The sequence below is a fragment of the Dermacentor albipictus genome, chromosome 3 (assembly GCF_038994185.2).
Source record: "Dermacentor albipictus isolate Rhodes 1998 colony chromosome 3, USDA_Dalb.pri_finalv2, whole genome shotgun sequence".
Taxonomy (NCBI): domain Eukaryota; kingdom Metazoa; phylum Arthropoda; class Arachnida; order Ixodida; family Ixodidae; genus Dermacentor; species Dermacentor albipictus.
In genome coordinates, this window is record NC_091823.1 from 77,830,260 (window position 1) to 77,852,564 (window position 22,305).

A 22,305-nucleotide genomic window follows, 5' to 3' on the forward strand; every position below is an offset into this window, starting at 1 on the left:
CGTCGCGTTCGAACTCTTAGGACTCGTTGGCACCATGCAGCATGCAGGCCAACTCTTGCTATGCAGAAGGAATTGCACGCTGGCAGCTACCAGGCGCTTCACAACCCTCACCACGTTTGCATGATTAAAAGCACAGGCAGTGGCATTGCAGGACGTCGCTTCTCAATTGAGTATAGTATGAGACCAACAGGAAGAGGAAACTATCCGCATTAGTATGTACTGTTATCTCGTCTATCAGATATGGTCACTGCACGTCGAGTAAACTAGGGCACGTCAGCTGAGTGAAACAACTCCGATAGCGTCTGCCCATTCTTTAGGAGCACCCCACATTTACTTTGTGGGCTCACAGTACGTCTCCGCGCACGGCGTCGGCAAGTGGCCCCCGAGAAGTGGAGCCTCACGACGCGGCACGACGGCGCACGGCGATAGACCCACCGCAGGTTCGAGCACCGAGCCGAAAGACCTGGACGGCTCTGGCCGTACGCATGGGCGCTCTCCCAGGAACACACGGCGTCCAGGACAGTTAAGGCGTTTATTGATCACCAATGGCCAACATGTACCAGACTGCACCCAAACACACGGAGTACACTCGGCGTCCGCGGTTCCCGATGGCGAGGAAGGCGGGTTACACGCCGCGTCGAACAATGGTTTACGCGCGCGGGCCGAAATGCGTTCGCAAACGCTACCTAGCGCTTCCCGTCACCGACAATGGTCTGCGACGGTTCGGACACGCAAGATGTGATGCACTGAGCGCCTGCGGTTACCGCAAGGGCGGAACGCAAAGCCACTCAGCAAGTCACACTTACGCAAGCTAACAAAGCACGTGAACGTCCCCAGGCCGGGGCGTTGGGGACACAAATAGCTGGTCGCTCACGTACCTTGCAGCTTGCCTCTCGTGACCGGCGCTCGTCCCTCTCGCCGCACGACTCTCCCGCGCACCGCGATCGTCCCCAGTCGGGGCTTCTTCCCTACGTCACGCCCCACGACCCAATCGCAGGGCCGCGTAGCATGACGTCGCGGGACGCGGCCGCGGCGCCCGGGGAAAACGGCGCGCGGGTCGAGGGGCAGGCATTTGGGCGAGGTTTTCCTCGCAATGGCGAATAAGTCCGGAGCCTTAGGCACAGCAACGACTGCGCCCCGGTAGACCGAAGGAACTCCCACAACTTCAATCTATGACTCTATACCCACGTGAGTGGTGACGCAACAGATGACAATAGAAGCGAAAAGCAACAAGAAGAAACATCTGCTGGACACAACTGTGGTGTTTTTCATTAAGAGAACTGACAACTAATTCTCATGGTACCAATTCTTTAGTGCAATTAAAAGCTTACCGGTCAGAGGGTCTAATCATGAAGTGCTAAAGCGGAAAATAACTTGGAACGTTTTTATCAGGATTTTTCGATGTGCAGTGAGGATGTAGTTGTTAATTGGAAGCATGCTGAAAAGGGTGATGGGTGAGCGCAACAGAGCTTATAAGCCAGCACTAGCGGGAGGGAGATGACAAGTGCGGCTGAAGTTGTGAAAAAGTATTGTTTTCTTTATCAAGGCGATCTTCCTGTGATTCATGCTTTCCGAAGTGTTAAAGTATTTCGGTGATAATAGCTACGTGTTTTTGTGGCTTGCTTTTCAAACTGCTTTGGTATTTAACCAGTGAGAACTAAACCAATCCCATCGAAAACGAACCGACGCTTGTATACGCGATAAGCAGTTGAGCATGTTGCCGTAGCCATACGTGCGCTTTTGCTTTCCGAAGCAAAGAATAAACGCGAATGTCTAATAATATACCAAGTACAATTTTAAGAATTAATTTTGCTGTAGGTAATAACAGTTGGCTTACGTACAGTAATCTCATAGAATACATCCGAAGTACCAAGGTTTCACGGCCAGGTCTAGTCACTTACTCTTTATTTTTAGATTTTCTTTACCAATTTAACACTATAATTCCTACTTAAATCGCGAACACCGCCCTATAGTCTATCACTATAAATCATGGTAATTTCATTTCCATCAACGTCTCACAACACATCCTGGCCAGTTGTCTGTCCCTTGAAGCTAAAACTTAGTGCAAACCAATTCACCTGAAAGTGTCCCTTGCAAAGGCAAGGGACACTTTCAGGTGAATTGGTCACTTAAAAACTTTCAGGCAGACAACTTGGGTGCCGCTATGCTTCCAGGGTCAGGAAGCCCCTTGGAGTGGTGGAAGAGCCACGGCAGCCGGCTGTCATGGCCCTTGGCCAGCCCTGGCTAAGGTGGCACAAAAGTGCCATTCCATTGCTGCCACACAGGTAAGGAGTGAGAGGCTGTTTTCAATCGCTTTCAATTCAATCCCTTCGACGCCAACTTGGGTGACATGGTATGCGGCTTACCTCAATCAACCTCTTTGTGGGCCACTTAAGTCACTGGCTATGTGCCACTGAAAGTGCGTCGCTCGTCAGTGGTATATACAGTTAAAAATAAAACTCATTTAAATTTTTTTCGATGCTAGGTGGAAAAGAACCCGTGCCATGCATATCAGGACAATTTTCACTGAATATATATTCTGACACTTTGCGGCAGCGCTGCTTGAGAGAGCAGCGTGTCCAAAGGAATGTGCGAGAGAGGAGCCCAGCTGAATACACGCTTGATGTATGACGCCTTTCATCGGTGGCGACACTGTGCCTCTACATTGATTGGTCCAATGCTAATCGACTTAATGTCGACATTCAACTTAAGATTGGTCGTGCCGTAATTTTTTTATGTTATGGTTTTGATATTTTATACACACTTAGTGAGCAGCCTCTTGAAAACGTGTCGTGGTTGCTCTACGGCACCTCAACGCACCCCTCAACGCTTTTCCCGGTTTCTTACCCTGACGCACTGGCACAATCGAAACGCGATCACAAATGACGTCTGTTTGGTTCAAAACGTCTGTTTGGTTCAAAACGTCTGTTCTTGGTTGGTCGTCAGCGGAAGAAGTCATTCGTCACTTAGGCGCTTCGTGCCAGCTTCCGTGAGGCCTGTCGTGTTGGGTCGCACGCCGGTCGCGTTTTTGTGACTCCCTAGTAAATTTAGCAATTAGAAATTAAATACAAAAGAGCATTCGGACCCATATTATTCAAAAAAACAGCGCTACTGACACAGGACACAGAAAAACGATTGGGACGCAGGCCATGTGTGTCCCAATCTCATTGCTGTGTCCTGTGTTGGTAGCGCTGTTTTTTAAATAATATGGAACACCACCAATTCGACCAATCCACCGTTCTTCAGGTCGGACCCAGTTCAGTGCTTTCAGAATCGTGGCGCCAACTTTGTTTCGATTTCTTGCCGTATTCTCTAACAAATACGTCCTTCACCGTAAAACTGACGGTTCAGTGGTACTTGGCAGCAATCAATGACATTAAAAGCAGTTAATGTTTTTCTTCAAATTCTGTGCTCTTTAATGTGGATTCGATGCGCCAGACTGCAACGAAGCCTACATACCTTCACCTTACTGCAGCCCTATGTGACCCCTTGAAGTTTGCGTTTCACCGTGACCGTGCCTTAAGTAGCGACAAGCTTTGAAGCACCGCTGACGAACCGACTAATGTCAATGGGAGGCGCTCATTTTTGGCAGCCAGGTTCTTCCTAATTCTGCTCCTCCGCAGTCGTGCAAGTTACTGCGGGGCCAGTCATTTGCCCGCAGTAAGGAGCGTTTCATTGCGCGTTAACTTTTTTTTTCTTTTCCATGTGCGAAGAACTTCCTGCGGTCGACGGGACCACAGAAACGCGGCAGGCGTATCGCGCGAACCCAATACAACGCTGCTGGCGTCGTGGTAAAGATTGGTTGAGAACGGTCACCACCAGTAAGTACAGTTACCAAGTACGGCGACAAATTTCGCGTTCGGCCTCACCACTGCAGTGCTAAGCCACTTTTGGATTCGCATTTGACTGTATGGCGCCATGACTGAAACTTATATTTGACTCATGCGATGCAGCAGTGGCCGTTGACGGTCGGATGCCATCTACGCGCTGGGCCGCTTCGGGAGGTTAGGAAGAACGCGGCGGCCGACGCCGGCTGCGTGTGAGAGGAGATGTCGCTACCTAAACAAGAGCTGAAAACCTACGGACTTCACTACAAACAAGATGGTGCGAAATAAGTGGCATTGGACTCACGTTGTCGGGGCCAGGGGTCGGCGACGAAGCGCCTACGGGGCAGCCGTACTCAGCGTCGAATTTTCCTCTTTTGCACACGAGGCCACGTGCCCACGAGGCTCCTTATCTTCTATTTTTAATGATGATGATGATCGCAGCCAAGAATGCTACTGATCGCATAACGGTAGTAAGCTAAACATTTAACGTTGTTGTCACTGATTCCCTCTAATTGTCGAGATCAGTGCGCATTACGAGAGCAAGAAAATCCAGATTTAAAGGCAAGGTATCCATAATAAGCGAAATAAAGGAACTTCCGGTAAACAAATGCACAAAATGGACAGGAAACCGCGAAAACACGTAGCTATTGTTGCAAAAATACTTTAACACTCTGGAAGACATGAATCGCAGGATCATCGACTTGATAAACAAAATAATACTTTCTCACACCTACGGCCGCACTTGTCGTTTGGCTCCCACTAGTGCAGGCCAATAATCGCTATCGCACTCACCTATCACACTTTTCAGCATGCTCCACTGAACGACTCCATCCTCAGTGTAGATCGACAAATTCTGATAAAAAATGTTCCACGGCGTTTTCCGAGTTACTACTTCATGATTAGACGCTGTGGCCGGCAAGCTTTCCATTGCACTAAAATATGTGGGTACCATGAAAATTGGTTGTCAATCCCTTTAAGGTATTTGCAGAAACACCTTGCATATTGTTCCTATGTGTGTGTACTTATGTACTGGTAAATTTAATGCAATTTATTTAGGATTATGAGGAGAAAAAATGTCGTAAATCGGGAATTTCCGTGCCTATAGATTTGGAAATTCTTCGTCAAAGCATGCGAAACATAACTAGTGTAGGTGATGCCGGAGGGGCACTAAAAGAAAATGAAGTCCGGGGGCTTCATCGTTGCTCTCGCTCCTCCACTTTTACAATTGGCACCACAAAATGCTTTGCTATGCCTTGTCCTTTCCGGATGCATGAAAGTGTAGCATTTAGTAGACTTAATGTTCTGTGAGAGTTTAGTAGCCTTGTAAATGCTTGCATATCGTGTAGTATATAAAAGCGATGGGTCCAGAAGCACTGCAGTACAACGCCTTCCTGATTTTTGAACGGGCCAAGCAGAACGGCTAGGCTCAGAGACAACTTTCTCAAGCTCACCTGTGCCACAGCCGGCGTGGAAACTGCTCAGAAACACAAACACGCACAACGTTCTCTCTGTCGTTGGCGTTCGGCTGGAATTGCTCAAAATGGACGACTAAACGTGTGTAGACACCAAATGTATATTATCCGCACATTTTACGTTTTATTGAAGCTAAAATAAGAGTGAGATATGCAGTCACCCTGTAATTAATTGCCCTACGCCTATATATGACCACATGCTGTCGAAACTGAGTCTTCACGGACGCTCTGTCGGCCGGGCACGACCAGTGGGTTTCAAATTCCACTCCCTGAGCACAATGTAGCACGTGGACTGACTCCTAATCAGCTGATACTGCACAAATATCTTGTCGCATTGCGTGACGCGAACGGCGCTTTCTACATAAGACCGGAATTCAGGCTGCTTCCCGCAAACGCGCACGTGTGGGTGCGGTTCCCGCCTCGACGCTCGCTGAACCCTAATGCGTTTACGCCCGGGGGTGAAGCTTGGCTGCTTATAAAATAGAAAGGCGGATAAGCAGTCTTGGTTGGACGTCACGAATAAATTATTTCCTTTGACCTTGCGTTCTTGTCGAAGCCAGGCTTCTCAAATTTTATGAGCTTTTGGTGGCAGTAGAGATGCGTTGAACGGAAAACCGTTATTCTAAGCACCCGCCGTGGTTGCTCAGTGGCTATGGTGTTTGGCTGCTGAGTACGACGTCGCGGGATCGAATCCCGGCCCCGGCGGCCGCATTTCGATGGGGGTGAAATGCGAAGCCACCGTATACTTAGATATAGGTGCACGTGAAAAAACCCCAGGTGGCCGAAATTTCCGGAGTCTTCCACTACGGCGTGCCTCATAATCAGAAAGTGGTTTTGGCACGTAAAATCCCATAATTGAATTTTTTATGCGAAGCATATTACGAGAGCTCAACCCAGCTCCTCAGGCGCGGCGGTGTCGCCTTCAGTGACCTTTGACCACATTCCATACCACGTGACACCGTGACGTCACGACAGAGGAGAAACGGGGCTCCAACTCGCGCCGTCGCTTGCGGCGTCGCGGCGGTATATAAGCAGCTGCGCTTGTTTCTAGGTGGCTTTGGCTCAACTCTTGCAAGATGGGCTGGGCGGGAATCGAACCAGGGTCTTCGGAGTGTGAGACGGAGCCGCTACCACTGAGCCACGAGTACGATGCTTCAAAGCGGTACAAAAGCGCCTCTGGTGGATGCGGTGTTGCCTTAGAAACGAGCTGCTTCTAAGGCTCAGGCGTGCGTCGCTTGCTCAGGCGCACATTTCGTTGCCGCGCCGAACGCTGCGTTGCTCGACGCTCACCGCGTCCAATGCGGGGCGCGTAGTCGCTGCGCCGTAGCCCATTGTCTTACCCCCCTTGGCGGGTCGACGGGAACGCTGTCGCGTTCCACTCTTGAAAGCGAAGCAGAGTAACGCATGAGTTGTTTCTTCGTCTAGCCGAACCAAATATAGCCAAGCAACAGCAGTTCACCAGGCTAAACAGTGGTTCAACAACTAAAATAAAGGCTAGTATGCTTCGCATCCTGGGCTTAACCTTAGCTAAGCCACAGCCATTTTTTTTTATTCTAAGCCTTACTTCAAGTAAACGATGGTCGGGCATTTCTGCTTAGCAATATTTACTGCGTAGTGCATGCGCGCTCAATTTTCAATGTTTCTATCTTCACATTTGCCTCCATACCTCTCACAACTGCTTCGGTTCCTCACATCATTGGCGCGAATTTTCTCACCATTATAAGCTTGCCGCCTGCGGTTGCTCAGCGCCTGTGGAATTCTACTGGCGAACACGAGGTCACGTGTTCGATCCCCGGTGACCGTACTTTGATGGTAGACCAAATGTAAAAATGCTTGTATACTTAAATTTAGGTGCACATTACCGACCTACAGGTGATAAAAATAAACCGCAGCCCTGTACTACGGCGTTAGCTGCGCACCCAGTGTTGCTTTGTAATGTTAAATCTCTTGAATTAACTTTCTCGGCGGTCCAATGTCATTGCACGTCTACTTTTATTTTTGTTTACATGAATGAATGCAGAGCTGTTGGCAACAAAAGATGATTCCAGCTGCCCGTTTTTACGACAAACAGGAAAGTGTATCGTAAATCACACAGCACTATTATGGTAAAAAAACATAAAGCATGCACAATAACAAAATAGCTAAGGAGAGAATGTCACAACAGGGATAGAGTGCTCGAAGTGTCGCAAAATGATATTAATACATTACACACACACAAAATGTCCCAGGAGAGAAATATGCGCACGTTGGTAAGCGGACAGAGTCAGAGGCAAGGTGGACAGATGGACTGTGTTCTCAAGGCAAAGCAATATTCTTGGTTTCAGTTACTTATCTGCGCACATGCTCGGTCGAAGTGCCGTTACCAAGAAGTATTTCCCCGTTGGCCGGTGTTCGGGCATGCCATACCGTCGGTCACACTCCCCTTATCGGCGTGTTAACAAAACAACGGTCGTGACAATCGCGAATTGCAAGCAGCACTTAGGCACAAGAGCAGTTTTTGTGAATATGAACCTCGGTTTTAATTAAAATGGTATTATAGGAATGGCTGCCGCCTCTAAGCGGCACCGGCTACTCTTCTTCGCGCGGCAAACAAAACGGAATTTTAAAGATCGCCGAAGAAAAGCAAATGCAGTCAAGCAGCACAAACATACACAACGTTCTGCTCACTAGTCCAGGAAGCAGCAGAAGATAGTACAGGAACGCCTACTAATATGCCCAAATATGCATAAAGATACACAGTTCCAGAAATAATACAAATACAAAAGCCAATTTCCTTATACCCTTTGCGTAGACCCACCGCTGATCAACGGGCCAGACGCTATGCTTCGCTTCGAAAATACCATGAGGCAGACGAGCATTACATCACCGCCCCAAAGGTGTTGTAATGGCGCAGCCGAAGTACCTTTCCTTGCGAACTGCATCCCTAAAGCCTGAGCCCTAAGTACTCCGCATCCAAGGCTATTTCTTTTCGTGTTCTTTTATCGTTTATTCCTTTTTTTTTCACTCTGCGCACCGATTCACCGTTTCAACTCACACTTTTATTCCTCAGCCAGGAGGCTTATTTACAGACACGGCTTGCACTCTTCTTATTTCAGGATGCATTGTAATTTCGGCACGTAAAATCACAGAATTCATTCATTTTCTGAGATACTGCGCCCAGGTGCCTGCTTATCCCATAATTGACCTGCGGGGCATGCTTAATGCCGCAGGGTGCAGAATGCATGGTGACACCTCCCTTGCTTGCCTATTCGCCATGACTACGCGCTAATGTGCAATAATATGTGATAACTCCTTGACTAGAGCCACAAGCGTCATTCACCCTGTCGTCTGTCGGCTTGTCGACTGGAAATAGGGTGAACTTGGTGAACGTGGATTACTTGGCATCTGGGCCTGCTTAGGAACATGTTCGAGCACTTTAACAGACCTGTCTTGATCTTCATTGGCAGCTGGCAACGTGTCTTTTTCTTACTGGTAACCAAAATAAACGTCCTAGTGCTATTCATTTTCACTTATAGCCATCGGTATACCGCCTAGAATGATGCTTAACTTACTCAAAGCTAGTAACTTTCCTACTAATAGGGCTAATTATAGTACTTATAATGCTAATAAATTACCTGCTAATAAAAGAAAGGAACAGGTCAGCACTACGCGCGAGTAAAGTAATAGTTTCCACACAACCATTCGAGTTTCATTCACTTCGATAGAATGAGTGGACCGATGGACGGACGTACAGGTGCTCGTTATAACGCCGTGGTTACAGCTGCCCCAATGCTCGTTATTTTTAACGTTACAGCTGAACCACAGCGCGTTAGGCAAAGGAAGACCGCAGATAGAAGACACAGAGAGTGCTGTGCCTTACTTCCCTTTGTATTAACTTACACAGAGCTTTCTGGGCCTCATTTTTGCGGCCGTTCCTCTCGTATTGCGCTGCTGTTTACCTTTTTACTGACTAGCCCCCATTCCCGTTTTATTGAAGTAGGTCATTTCACTTTGCTGCTGTATTTTATCTGAACCTTTCGCAAACATGGGCTTGTGTTTCCTGCAATATGACATGCACATTGATCATGCGGCGAGGTTTGGAACCTCGTCGCATGGGGGAGGAAAGAGAAAAGCAGAAGGCAGGGAGGTTAACCAGAATAACGCCCGGTTGGCAACACTACACCGGAGGAATGGAGAAAGGGATAACAAAGATGACACCTAATCGTCGCAGAGCTTTGGGGCTATGGTACTTATAGACGCGTCCGAAGATTCAGCCACTGCAGCGTTGGATTTTATGTGAGGATAGGTGAATACGCCCCCGCGCAATAGATCGTGTCCAAAACATGGTGTGTGCACACACCATGTTTCGCACATGCAACCATTTTCTTAAATGCGCAGAAGTGCGTGTGTCACGTGATGTGCAATGACGTGTCTGTGACACGCGTGATTCCTGTGCGCAAATGTATAAGAAGCTTTATTTCTTTCGAATAAACGTTGTTGGAAGTCAGCGCTCGTGGTGTCGTCTTCTCGTCTCGTGTCCCCGTCTACGTTTCGCGTTGCTCCCCAGCCAGCATCTCACCTGCTCGCCTTGCTCTATCTAGTTTGTGCGTTCCTTCTTCTTTTTCCTCCTTTTAGTGAATAATTATCATCTTTCTTCGCGGATTTTTTCTATCCTTCTTTCGTTTTTATCTTTGTCATTTTTTCATATCATATTTCATTCTAGCTATCAAGTGTAGCATCTCAGACATTTTGTTAGGCTATCATACCCAGCTCCTATCTCAATATTTCTGTTTCAAGGCTCTGCTGGTGACGCAAGACCCTGACTGCCAGCTGCGGTTGGTGAACAGTGCTCGGGCGGCGGCAGCGAGCTATGGCTACCTGGACTGAGGAGGCTACCCACCTTTGGGCTCAAGAAGCCTGGTCTCCCAATAAAGTTAATTTCTCTCTCTCTCTCTCTCTCGATCGTCTCTTAGCCTCTTACGTATTACGCATTTGCTAGGATAAATGAAGTGGCTATTATTGAAAGTTAGCTGTCGTGGCTCAGTATGCTTCTTTGTTGTAACTTGTGTTAGTCCAGTTACTTCACTGATCATCCCTTTTTTTGCGTGCGATTGCGTACGGCGCGAAACTTAGTCTGTCCTCCAACCGTCGGTCAATCCAATTCCGCTGCTCTAATGCACCCCCTGCCCCACTTCTACCTGTTACATCTGCTAGCCTCGTCTCGACAAAGCTGGTCCCCGACTTGGTGCCCGTATTGACTCGTCCATCTCTTTCGCACTGATTTGCATATGGTGCTCCGCACAGAAGCACGATTTCTGCGTGTCACAAAAGCTATACAGGTAGACACAGTATACACTACAAGGCCGCACCACTGTTACCGGGGAGGCTGTTGAACTAATCGCTTACCATTCTAGTACTTAGTGGAGACGGAGGTAGAGAACAAGAACAACACCAGATGTAACCTTGAGTCTGTGTCACGTGTAGCTCTAGTCCTGCCCCTCCTACTTCAAAAGTGAGCTGCAGTAGCTGCTTCTGGGCGTTAGCCTTTGCTGCGCGTAACGTAATTACCCGAGTCGTATTTTCACCTAGAGGCAAGTTTGATCAAGCTTGATGCAGTAGCCTTGTAAAGCACCGTCGTTTGTAGCTCCTTACTGCAAACACGCCTCGTACGCATGCATTTATTAAGCTCCAACGAGCCGCATCGGCCGCCATTAATTGTGCACCGATGACAAAGCATTGGGCCTCTCGCAGGCAATGGCGCGATGACCAGAAGAACGCGTGTAAATACGCACCCTACCATAAAGACACCTACACAAATTCGGTTGCGTGAGCGCAGTAAGCATAAAAAGCTAACAAATATGTTGGCTTTAAGCTGAAGTACTTTGCTACAAACGAAGACCGACTGCTGCAGATGGACGGAAATCAAAGAAGGGAGTTCTCATTTCTCCGAAAAAGAATTTATATAAATGTCTCTGTTGGAGCAGAAGTACTCAAAATAAAGGTGAGATGAGCAAGTTGGTACGTAGTCATTCTGTAATTTCAGGAACAAAAGTCGACCAGTGTGGTAGGACGTGTCCTGGGGTTTCTTTTCCCTCCTCGTCTACGCTTGTCGCGCTGCAGAATCAACAACGCTTGTGGACGAAGGTACAGAAAACTGGCACGCTCGAGCTTTCAAGCTTCCTGTAGCTTTGATTATTAGTGTTTTGACAATGTTTTGCTTTTCCACGCATGGCGCAAATTTCTCGACGGATGACGTCGAAGGTATCCAATTTTCTACCGTGCGTTTCACTGCCTGAAACAACTGCGGTCATTCGTGTCGCTGCTGGCAGCTGCCCAGTTGTGGCGAGCGTTGGGCGGCTCAATTTCCGTTCTCTGTTAATCTTGTGCTTTTCTAAAGCTCATCCATTCTCATCCCTTAACCCGCTTCCCCTGCATAGAGGAGCAAACCGGATGCGCGTCTGGTTGACCTCTCTACTTTTTCTTCCTTTTCGTTCTCCTCCTCTACGGGTAGGTCGTCATGGGTGGTATTTATGGTACACGCGAAAGGTTTGTTTAATGTAAATATCTGTAGGAACTCCCGCTTCTGTCAGCCTTGTGTGCGAAAAATGGTGAGAAGATGATCGGCGATTTCTCCAACTCTGAACTTATTTACAGGGACAGGAGCAGGATCTCATGGTGAACGCCGCCATTTTCTCCGAAACTTCTTTGCGAATTCTTCATAACTTCTTTGCACCACGTCGTCTTCGGCTTTTACAGCGATGTCTGCTGTGGCCTATGAAATATATGCGCAGATGCCGCCGCTCAGAGCGTGCGAGACGCACGAAACCCCGCAAAATTTGCCGCGTGTCACCTTTGCACGATAGCTAAGTGGTTAGCACCTTCGGCTCCTAAGCGCACATTGCCACAAGGGACTGAGCTCGACCCTCGATAGTGGCGACGGTGAGTGGGTAGTTGATGATGGAGACGTTGGCTGACGATGTCGATATGGCGTAACAGAACTCACAGATGAACGTACAGACGGACAGATAGAGAGACAAGTGGATGGATGGACAGACGGATGGACACACCCAGGCGAGCTTCAGAGCTCTTAACTATCATTGCGGTAAAACGAGTCGAGTGGCTGCACCAGGAAAGGCTCGAGCCAGCATTGCAATCACAAAATGAAAGGCGGACAAAACGACACCAAGGCCCTGGCCTATAGTTCACCCGTGAAGAGATAGAAAACAAACAATAAAAGTAGGTCAAAACTCGTTAAATTTCGGTTGTCCCTCGCGTTTGGCTAAATTTCTCGTTTCTGAGATTCTGAGATTTTGTGCGTCATAATCAATGATCTAATTAAGAGGATTGAGTATAGCGGAGAGCAAGGGATTAATTTTTACCACCCTGGATTCTTTAGAGTTCAATGCATGGTTCACGAGTGTTTTCCATTCCGCCGTAGTTGGAATGCAGGCCTCGCGACCTCATGCTTAACAGTGCGGCGTCTTATAGTTACTGACTTTCCACGGTGGGTGAAGAGTTCTGAAGAAAGTTGTGAATGAGTTCGCGCTTTTAAATGGCGGCCTCTTATTCCTATTAGTTACTACTAGCATTTCCGCCATCTCCCAAGCAGAATCTCACTCTTTAAAGGAAAAGAAGACAGACTTTCCACTCCCGCCATACTGGTACAAACAAACAATTTCCCAGGGCCTTAGAATAAAAATGAAGCTTCAGTGAAAGGCCCGAAGGCTCTGATAGTTTGCTTAGGTCAGCCAAAACTTCCACACACTTAGAAGAAACACAGTCAAGACATACACACACGCACTCAAGAAACAAGTGAAGCACCTGGGCTTCGTTCGGTACTGTAACTGTCTTTAAATAATATTTTTCTTTATTTGTTTAGTTTTCTCGTTGCTGCTTCCGGTCGATTTATTCCCCTTGTACCTTGTTTGAAGTTGCAAGTCCAGTATGGGTCCAAATCCGCATATTTAGTTTAACTTTCTCTCTTCTGCGCGGTTGCGATGAGACTCTGGAGCACCTTCTTTGTTGCTGTCCATCTTTTGACACTGAACGACGTATTGTACAAGCTAAACACAACGTGTTAGTAATCTAGCGCTCTCAGAAGAAAATATCCTTGGACCATGGCCTATGCATTAATGCGTGCAAAAGACTACAAAAGCCCTTCTTCATTTCGTGAAGGGTACTGGACTGTACGAACGCTTGTGATAGAGGAGATTCTCCTGCAACTGACTCTGTGAATGGCTGACTCTATTACTTTTCGTTTCTCTTCTTATCTACTCTTCCCCTTTCCCCTCCCCAAGTGTAAGGAAGCCAACACAGCACGTCCTTTTTTACCCTTCATACCTTTCGCTCTTCGTTTCTCTCTCTCTCTTTCTGTCTCTGTTTTTTTTTCTTTTCCGGAATCTGCGCTTTCGTCTGTCTGGTGGATCTGCTTTGCGACACGTGCTATCCAATTCTCGCTTATTGCAAAAGCAAACGGAACGTCCGGACAGCCATTAATGACGACCAAACTGTCTGATGGTCCATTTTCCGCGTCAGCGCAGAGCAAACATGGGTCAGGCTCAACGTCTATTGGTACGACTTGCAAACATTGAGAAAAGGAAAGCTGCCACTCTCTTTTGTTACCCAGCTTAATCTGCCACAACAAGATTTTAATGTGTATATAAGTAAGGCCATAAACAACTAAACAAAAACCAGCTTCATAAAAAACTTTCACTTGCCCTGTTCTTATTCGTTTCTCCTCGTAATAACTGCGATTGCCTGCAAAGTATATTCACATATGTCGTTGCTTTTGCTGCTTGCGCGTTGGCACATCGTCGCTTTTGGCGTTAGTATGGCATGATAACCTTCATGATGTGGCTTGGAGCAGAAGAAAGGGCGATTTCGTTTCAAGGCACAAACACAAAAATAAAATTAGAAAGCGACACACACATAAATAAAAGCTGCGCATGTGGTCAACGAAGCGCTCGTTCTTCCCACTAATGGTGCACTCCAAAGCTTATGTCCCTGGAACACGCCACGAAAAAGCCCGCTCTGTAAGCTACGCATAAAGGCCAAACATCAGCACTATAAATACCGTGCTTCTATGGGTTGTACATGAGTGGCGCTGTCGCATGAAAAGAATAAATAACATAAATAAACAAGTCAGGCATAATGTCCGTCTTGTTCAAAGCACTGAGGAGACGTAGTTCGCAGCGAATGTCAGTGACGTACAAACGAGCTACCAGCAAAGCCCTTATCAGAATGGATCAAACGGAGCGAGTAATGCCTACAGGGTAGTTTATAGGACTTAAAATTAGTAAAATGCAGGTCGTGGCCACCCACAGATCCTTTCTTACCATTGCCGATGTTAGGCGCTCCAGCAGCTAAAATAGAAAAAAATATGAGACAGGAAGCTGCTTGGAACGAAACTTGAGGCCATAATCCTTAAAAGAGCCGATGGGACGCCAGAAAAAAAAAAAAAACATTTGCTTCAACATTGAAACAGCGAGCGGCCTCTGAGGTGCCTGAGTATACCTACCGGCTCTGGCGCATCAAATTCAATTTGTTGCAGCTTCCCACACCGGACTTGCTTTGCCTTTATATTATTTTGCTTCTTCATAAGGTATGAGCTCTCTAACACATAAACACGCGGTTTACTGGAATTATCTTTGAAGCAGCGTGCAGTTTATACGAAGATTCGACTTTTACAAAAGCGCTGGTTATAGAAAATCGAAGTTGGATGCGACTACTGTGGAGGACGCGAAGGACCTGGAAAAGCAAGATGGGGAGCAAAGTGGAAACCAACATCAGAATTGATATCGGAAGCAAAGACGTGGACAAAGTATTAAAATGCACCGCGCAGAGTGCTCTTTTTTTTTTAAGTGCAAAAGCATTTCAATGCCTACCCAATGAGGAAGCCCGTCCGTTCGTCACTCCGTCCGTCACGTATGACATTCTCTTTCTAGATGGGGTCCGCACCAGCGACGGAATTGACTGTCGTGCTGTCTCTCGCTTCAACGCGAACTAAGCGGCTACAACACAGTGCACACAAAGCTATCAGCACTCGGTGCACTTTGTCACCTTCGCAGATCACCTTCAAGATAAGGCACGCGCGGCTGCGCTTTACGCAGCCGCCGCCGGAGTACGACTGATCAGGGTTCATAGTGGTTCGGCACGGAGGGATAAGGCGCTAAAGAGCGATAACGACTTATAATGATAGCAATATTATCAGCTCACCTGGCGCCGCCACATGCAGTAGTTTGCATGCGTAATCGATCCACATTGCGCCGCCGTCCGCATCAATTTGTGTCGCCACAGCGCTATCGCTTACACTGGTCGGATCAAGTTTCATAACAATAATAACGACATTGATTATGACAAAGCGCACAACGCTTAAGCTTATTTAGACAACTCCTAGAGGACAGTTTTCATAAAAACGCGCTCAAGATGAAGACGAAAGGAACACATTCGACAGGACTGGCGCTACTTCCAACTGGTCATCTATTTATGCTCTGCGCATCAAGTGCATCGTGCACTCGTCATCACGCACACTAAAGGTTGTAAAGGAATCAGATCATACACACGATTGTATGGTCCATCAGTCCATGTGCCTAGGCACCTCGAAAGAAACGTCACTTTTTTTTTCTTGCAATACCGAAGACGGACAGCTGACGCGTTTGTCGTCTGCTTTCCTTATAAAATATGCTTCAACTACTTCGCATTCTGTTTTTGTGTTTTCTTTTATCAAGAAAGTTGTGTCACCAAACATGGGTGCGCATGCGCACTTTTATTGCGATATCAATTGTATGGACACTCCAGGCGCACTTCTGCCGTCGCCGTCGCCGTGAGGTTCCGTATGAGTGAAAGCGTGTGAGAGTGAGCCGGCGAACGTGGATCAATCTCACGTGAGCGAGCGAAGAACGCCGCCCAGATGCGTGCCCTCTCCTGCTGCGCGCGAGGCAGGTGGGTCAGACTAGGGTGGAGGGGCGTTCTACTCCGGCAGCTGCTAGGATGCCTCGATGTTCTCTTCGCCTGCCGCTCCGTACAGAATGGAGACAACCGCAGCGTCTACTACGGCGTTGAGCACGCGAATCGCGGGCGCCGTAGTAGACGTCTTTGGCGGATGCCGTAGGGACGCGTTGTCGGCGCTCGTGTGTTTTGAAAGTGATCTACGACGTGACCGAAGTGTGCTCCCGTGCGGGGCTCATCTTCAAAGCGATCTGCAATGTTTGCAGAGTGCGCGTGCCGCCAGTAGCTTCGTATGCGCTGTGCTTTTGATGCTTAGTTCGCATCGAAGTGACAGATACACGCAGGGGAATTGGCTCACGGCTGCTGTCGCGATTCGTAACTGCAGCGTTTTCACAGACAGTTACCGCTTTCATCGAGCGAGATGTGTTGATGCTTACCTGTGCGCACGTCACACCATGCTGGTTAATTTAGTTGAAACACGTTGGTGGGCTAGTTGGTTTGAATCCATGATAGAATGTGTAAGCGCGACTGAACAAGGACGTAGAAAGAAGCGGACACACAAAGACAGTGCTGTCTTTGTGTGTCTGTTTATTTCCACGTCCTCCTTGAGTCACGCTTATACATTCTATCATTGTCAATTCAGTTAGTGAGCGAATGTTTACAAGTTTATACGGCCGATAAAATTACTATACTTATTTCGTACAGCTGTCTACCAATTTGCTATCGCAATCGGTGCTTCGCCTTTCGGGCGGAACTGGGAATTTCTTTTGTAGTGTTCGGCCAAGTGACTACCGTATCCTTTTCTAACGTCACTATTGTGCTGTCTAGCCCGGTGGTTGAAGCACTGGCCGGTTTGTCCTATATAAACGCGTCCACAATCTAAGGGTATATGATACGCAACATGTGCAGTGCATTCGGCGCAGTGGCTCCGGTGATTAGTATGACATCGTATGCGTTTCTGGTGCTTTTTGTTTTGAAGTTTACACACTGCTGACAATTTGCAAGGCGCTGAAAAAACTAGATTGACATTGTGTATCTAGGTACATGACCTGATTGGCCATACAATTGTGTATATGATCTGATTCATTTGCAATCTTTTGTGTGTATGATGATGAGTGCATGATGTACCTGATGCGCAGGGCATAAATAGATGATCGTTTGTAATAAACGCCAGTTGGAAGTAGCGCCAATCCTGTCGTATGTGTTCATTTCATCTTGGTCTTTAGCGCGTCTGTCAAGATGAACCAACGCGCCCAAATCAAAGTATTGTTGCTCCGCGATGTGGTTCTGCCTGAATCTTTTCAACTGCTGCATCGTTATATTTTCCTGCCTTCAACCCGCCAGACGCCTCTTTCCCAGTATTCGCTAACTCTATGCAACCTTCAAAGAACCTTCAATTTCCTCTGCTATATGCATCGCGAAGATTAAAGTGGGTGATGTTATGTAAATGCGAAACATCATGCGCAACATCACAATGAGATAAAGGAAAGACGAAATTTACGAACAGAGACCAGGGCCGTCGTTTTTGTTCCACATCTTTTACATAGGCTTCGAGACGTGTTTTTCGTATTCCCTCTATCACTGTGTGAACGCGAGCTCAACCACGTGGTCTCTTTTGTGCGTCGTTGCTTTTTGCTGAAGGCACAGAACGAGGTAATGCACCTCATAAATTCGAAGACGTGCACTGGGACCATCAATAAGGGCAGAGCATAAGCAGGCAGAAAAGCAAACTATAGACATTGCAAAACAAGTCTAAGGAAGAGTTAATATTGAGCAGAAGCCTTAACGTCATCTACGCACTTTTACAACTCATCTCAGTGAGATACCTAGCATGAAGTTACCTTTCAAGAACACTCTTACGATGACTTTGGAATTAAGGAGCACCTTGCATAACTCATGAACTATTTCGCAGTCTCAGAATGTCATCAGCAAAGCAAAACTATTGTAACCTGGGTCCCTAACGATTGCTTAAAGCAAAAAAATAACTATGATCAACACAAAACTGGGTATGTATAGACGATGTAGAGGATGTCACACATCGTATTGTGTAGATGATGGTAGTTGTCACGCACTGTGACGACAATGTGTGACGTCCTCTAAGCAAAACTGTCACACATCGTTTGCACAAAACACACAATATAGATTACAAAAGAGATGTCCTTTAACATGTCTTCATTTCCCAATGTGGTTGCTAACTTATATATTCGGCGCAATATTACAAAAACAAGTAAAATCTGCGGCATGTTACACTCCTGTAACACGTGAAGGCGAAAGCCTGCTGCACACGTGGCAATGCATTAAGTTATCCGATGGGAGGGGTCAGAGTTCTTGGAAGATGTAGCAAGCTGCAGTATGAAGTAAACGTATTGCACTGTAAGTCGATCAACCCAGCGACACATGCGAGCACCTAATGCACTATCCAGAGGCTTTTTCGTTCTTCATTTCGTTCTCTCTTTCTTTCCGTCTTTTTGCTTCCTTTCGTTTTTTCTGTCTTTGCTCTCTCCTTCTTTATCCTTTTGTTCGTTCTTTATTTCGTTGCTTCTTTCATATACAGCCATTGCATCCATGCTTGCTTACGGTAGTATGAGCCATTCCTGATGTTATTTTCGTTCTTTCGGTACTTCGTTTTTTTTTTTCTTGCGTGTCTTCATAATCAGTCATCGCATCCTTGCTTGCTTACCGGGGTATGAGCCATTCCAGATTATGTTATTTCTTTTCGAGTATGAGCTATTGCTGAGGATATCTTTCGTAATATTCCTCTACTTTTCTTATGCTTCACTGGGCCAGACGCTATTTCTTTTTCTTTTTTCTGGTATTAGCGATTGAAACAAGCTGCTTAAGGTTGTCGCCTTAATAAACATAAATTCTTAGTAAACGCTCTATCTGTTCTTACCTTTCCTGTTGTCTCTTCTTTGTGCCCGAAAAACTAGCTCTATGTCAGACCAACCAGTCAAGCAGTGCATTTTTGCAAATATCGATGTCACACGTACATGAAGAAAACGACCGTGGGACAAAACCACTGACAGGAACGTGTAGCGAGGCTGACACATGTAATACATTATAATTTTTTTTAGTATTGGCAAATTATTCTCGCTCGACAGATTCCTCATGCCGCTCCACAATTTCTAGTGATCTTCGGATGCCGCGCGTGGTAGAAATGGTACACGTACAGCTCGCGATTTCCCTAAGTGCTCGTGGGCTTGAAGATTTTATGGAAACACAACGTTACGCGGCGCGCTTCACACGCCTACAGAAATCCAAGCTGCGGGCACCCACCCTGGAGCGCTGTCGCCAGAGAACGCGACACCATCTCTACAAGCCAAGATTGACCTTGTTCTCGCAAGTTTTGTTCGCAACGTCAGAGTTTCGAAACAGAAAGAAAGCCCCCCTCTCGATTCTTTTTTCTTTAATTTTATGTAAACTGATGTTTAGGACACACCGACATCTTCGTTGTTTAGGGTTTATGTCGTTTTCCCCTCAGTTTAAGGAAGACGCCATGACTGCTTCTAGAAATGCGCCTTCAGTGTTAATTCAAACGTGGAAGGGATACAAGTCCGGTCCTTCGTTTTCGAGTGAAACCCGATAATTCTCAATTTTCGCACTCAGAACAAAATTTATGAGAATCGGGTTAAATCCGATTTCTCCCCGAAGTATGCCCTTTGCAAAGGAATAATAATAAATACAGATGTTACGAAACTAATTAACGCTGCCCGTTATTTGTGAGCAATTAGTCAATCTATATCATATCATTATTGCTAGTATACGAATATGATATGTGATTCGTTTTTATTATTATTATTATTATTATTATTATTATTATTATTATTATTATTATTATTATTATTATTATATTTGACAAACGGGGTACTTTATTTAAAACTAGTCTCCATGAGCATTTAGACACTTGTCTCATTGACTAACGAGTCACCTGATTCCCGTCTCAGAGATTTTTTGGGTTACTGCTTCAAAAAGTCTGTAACTCACTCTTTCTTGCCATCGTCCGGCACGAATCTGGTTCCCTTGAGCTGGTTCTTCAGTTGCCCCAAATTGTGGAAGTCGCAAGGCGATAGGTCTAAGCTGTATGGCGGATGTTGCAGCATTTCCCACTTGAACTTTGCCAATTTTGTATTAACCATGTCAGCGACGTGGGGACGGGCATTGTCGTGGAGCACGATCCCACCATTCCTAAATTTTCCAGCTCGTTTGTTCTTGATTGCGACACGCAGCCGATCCGGCGTTTCAAAATATTGGAAACAATTGATAGCCTCTCAAGATTTAGAAAATTCGATCAGTGTTGGCCCTGACGATCGAAAAAAAGTCAACAACACCTTTCCGGCGAAAATGACGACCTTTGCTTTCTTTTGGAGCAGTGAATCCGAATTTTTCCACTGTAAGCTTTGCCGCTGTGTTTCAGGCTCGTAGTAGTGGCACCATGATTCGTCCCCTATCACAATTCGTCCCCGATCACAACGCATACGCTCTGACTGGCTCTGGCAGCCCGCGGGTAGGGTAGCGAGAACAAAAAAATTGAAGCATCTCAATGTGTCCCCGCGATTGAAATTCAAAGTAGAAAAAATAAGTAAGAACCTAGTTACGTTTGCTGGCTTTAGTGGCCCGACATGGATGTTTTGGCGTATAGGGAAAACAAAAGTTGATATTTTTTTATGCGACACGACGGCACAAATAAACCACCTCAATGCTTCGTCTCTATGGACCTCGCTGCGTGTTTTGTGAACTTGTCTGATAGTGTGTTGATTTGGCTTGTCTCGTTGTATGGACCAATGTACGCCTTTAGAAAACTCAATGCACATTTGGCGTCAATTGTTTGTAACAACATTAAGCCCGCAAAGTTCTGGATTTGAAAATCCAAAGCACGACTTTGGAAATGTCACTGCGCCTTTCACATCAAAAGTTTATGAGACCTTTTACCCATAATCTTTTGGAATTGACATGCAAGCACTCCGTAGATTCCGCGAGATGCCGCGGCGAGCCCGTTCGCTATCATCAAAACGCCCTTGAAACTTTGTGCTCGGATAGGGCTCGTTGCGTTATGTGATTCCCGGTGCATGGGCGTTGCCGTGAAATCCAGCCCAATTTCGCTATGTTCGCGCTGAAATGTCTTTTCGAGCTTGAAAAAGACATTCTAGACAAAATCCAGAATGATTTCCGGCGCCGGGGTTGTTTTGGCCGGTGGTGCATGGACAGCTCGTAAAAATTTCGGAGGAGAGGCTGAAGCCGCATAAGCCTCCCCCCCCCCCCCCCCCCGACTACGCCCCTGGAGATTTGTAGAGCACCTTCAGAAAGCACCGATCGAGTAATTTCCTGTACGATACGTCTCACGTAGTCCTTTTTTCCTGGTTGCAAAGAAAGCCCGCGAAATATGAAAAAAAAGCCACGTGACGGAGCGCTTGCGCAGTGGTATCGTGCTGCTGGTGAACAAGGTCGACTCTCGTCGGATGGCGACGCCAATGCCTTCTGGCTGAGAGCTGCTGAGGAGATAAAGAAGGCCCTGCCACTTCCCCGTCACAGAGTTTCCTACAAAAATGTTCCTCGTCTCTAGTCACTATGCAGTCCACCTTGTTCACTGAACGCACGCTTGAGAGCTGCATGATGCCACTGCGCAACCGCTCATTCCAAGCTAAGCAGGCCGCAGGCGGTCACGCTCACACTCTGGCAAACTAACTCTCACCCAAATCCGGCGTCCGTTAACAGCACATATTCTGAGATTTACCCGAATTGTTCTTACGTGGCATGTGGTGAGGTTGCTACTTTGTATCGCATGCTAGTGCGGGTCGTTGGGCGCGAAGTTCACCAAGAAAGAGTGGGACGCGCTCCTGCGAAGTCCCGTCTTTAAATACCAAATCCTGACCGTCCAGCGCGCCCGCGATCGGGCCGGCAGACTAGATCTCCCAGTCCCATCGTGCAATTAGCCGGGTGCGCGTTTTATAGCGTTTTGCTGGACCCAATAAATATTCACTCACTCACTCACTCACTCACTCACTCACTCACTCACTCACTCACTCACTCACTCACTCACTCACTCACTCACTCACTCACTCACTCACTCACTCACTCACTCA

At 46.8% G+C, this 22,305-nt stretch overlaps 1 protein-coding gene across 6 annotated transcripts in view; it reads right to left on the bottom strand.

The window, feature by feature from the left end:
- Positions 1 to 22,305, bottom strand: part of LOC139057418 (uncharacterized) — a 222,565-nt gene that overhangs the window by 140,980 nt on the left and 59,280 nt on the right. For 3 of the 6 annotated variants that reach the window (XR_011512775.1, XR_011512774.1, XR_011512772.1), the window contains exon 1: positions 4,132 to 4,204. The exons of the other annotated variants lie outside the window; for them this stretch is intronic. The gene's annotated coding sequence lies outside the window, so the exon portion shown is untranslated. Of the gene's footprint in view, positions 1 to 4,131; positions 4,205 to 22,305 lie in introns of those variants that run through there. 6 annotated transcript variants of the gene reach the window in all.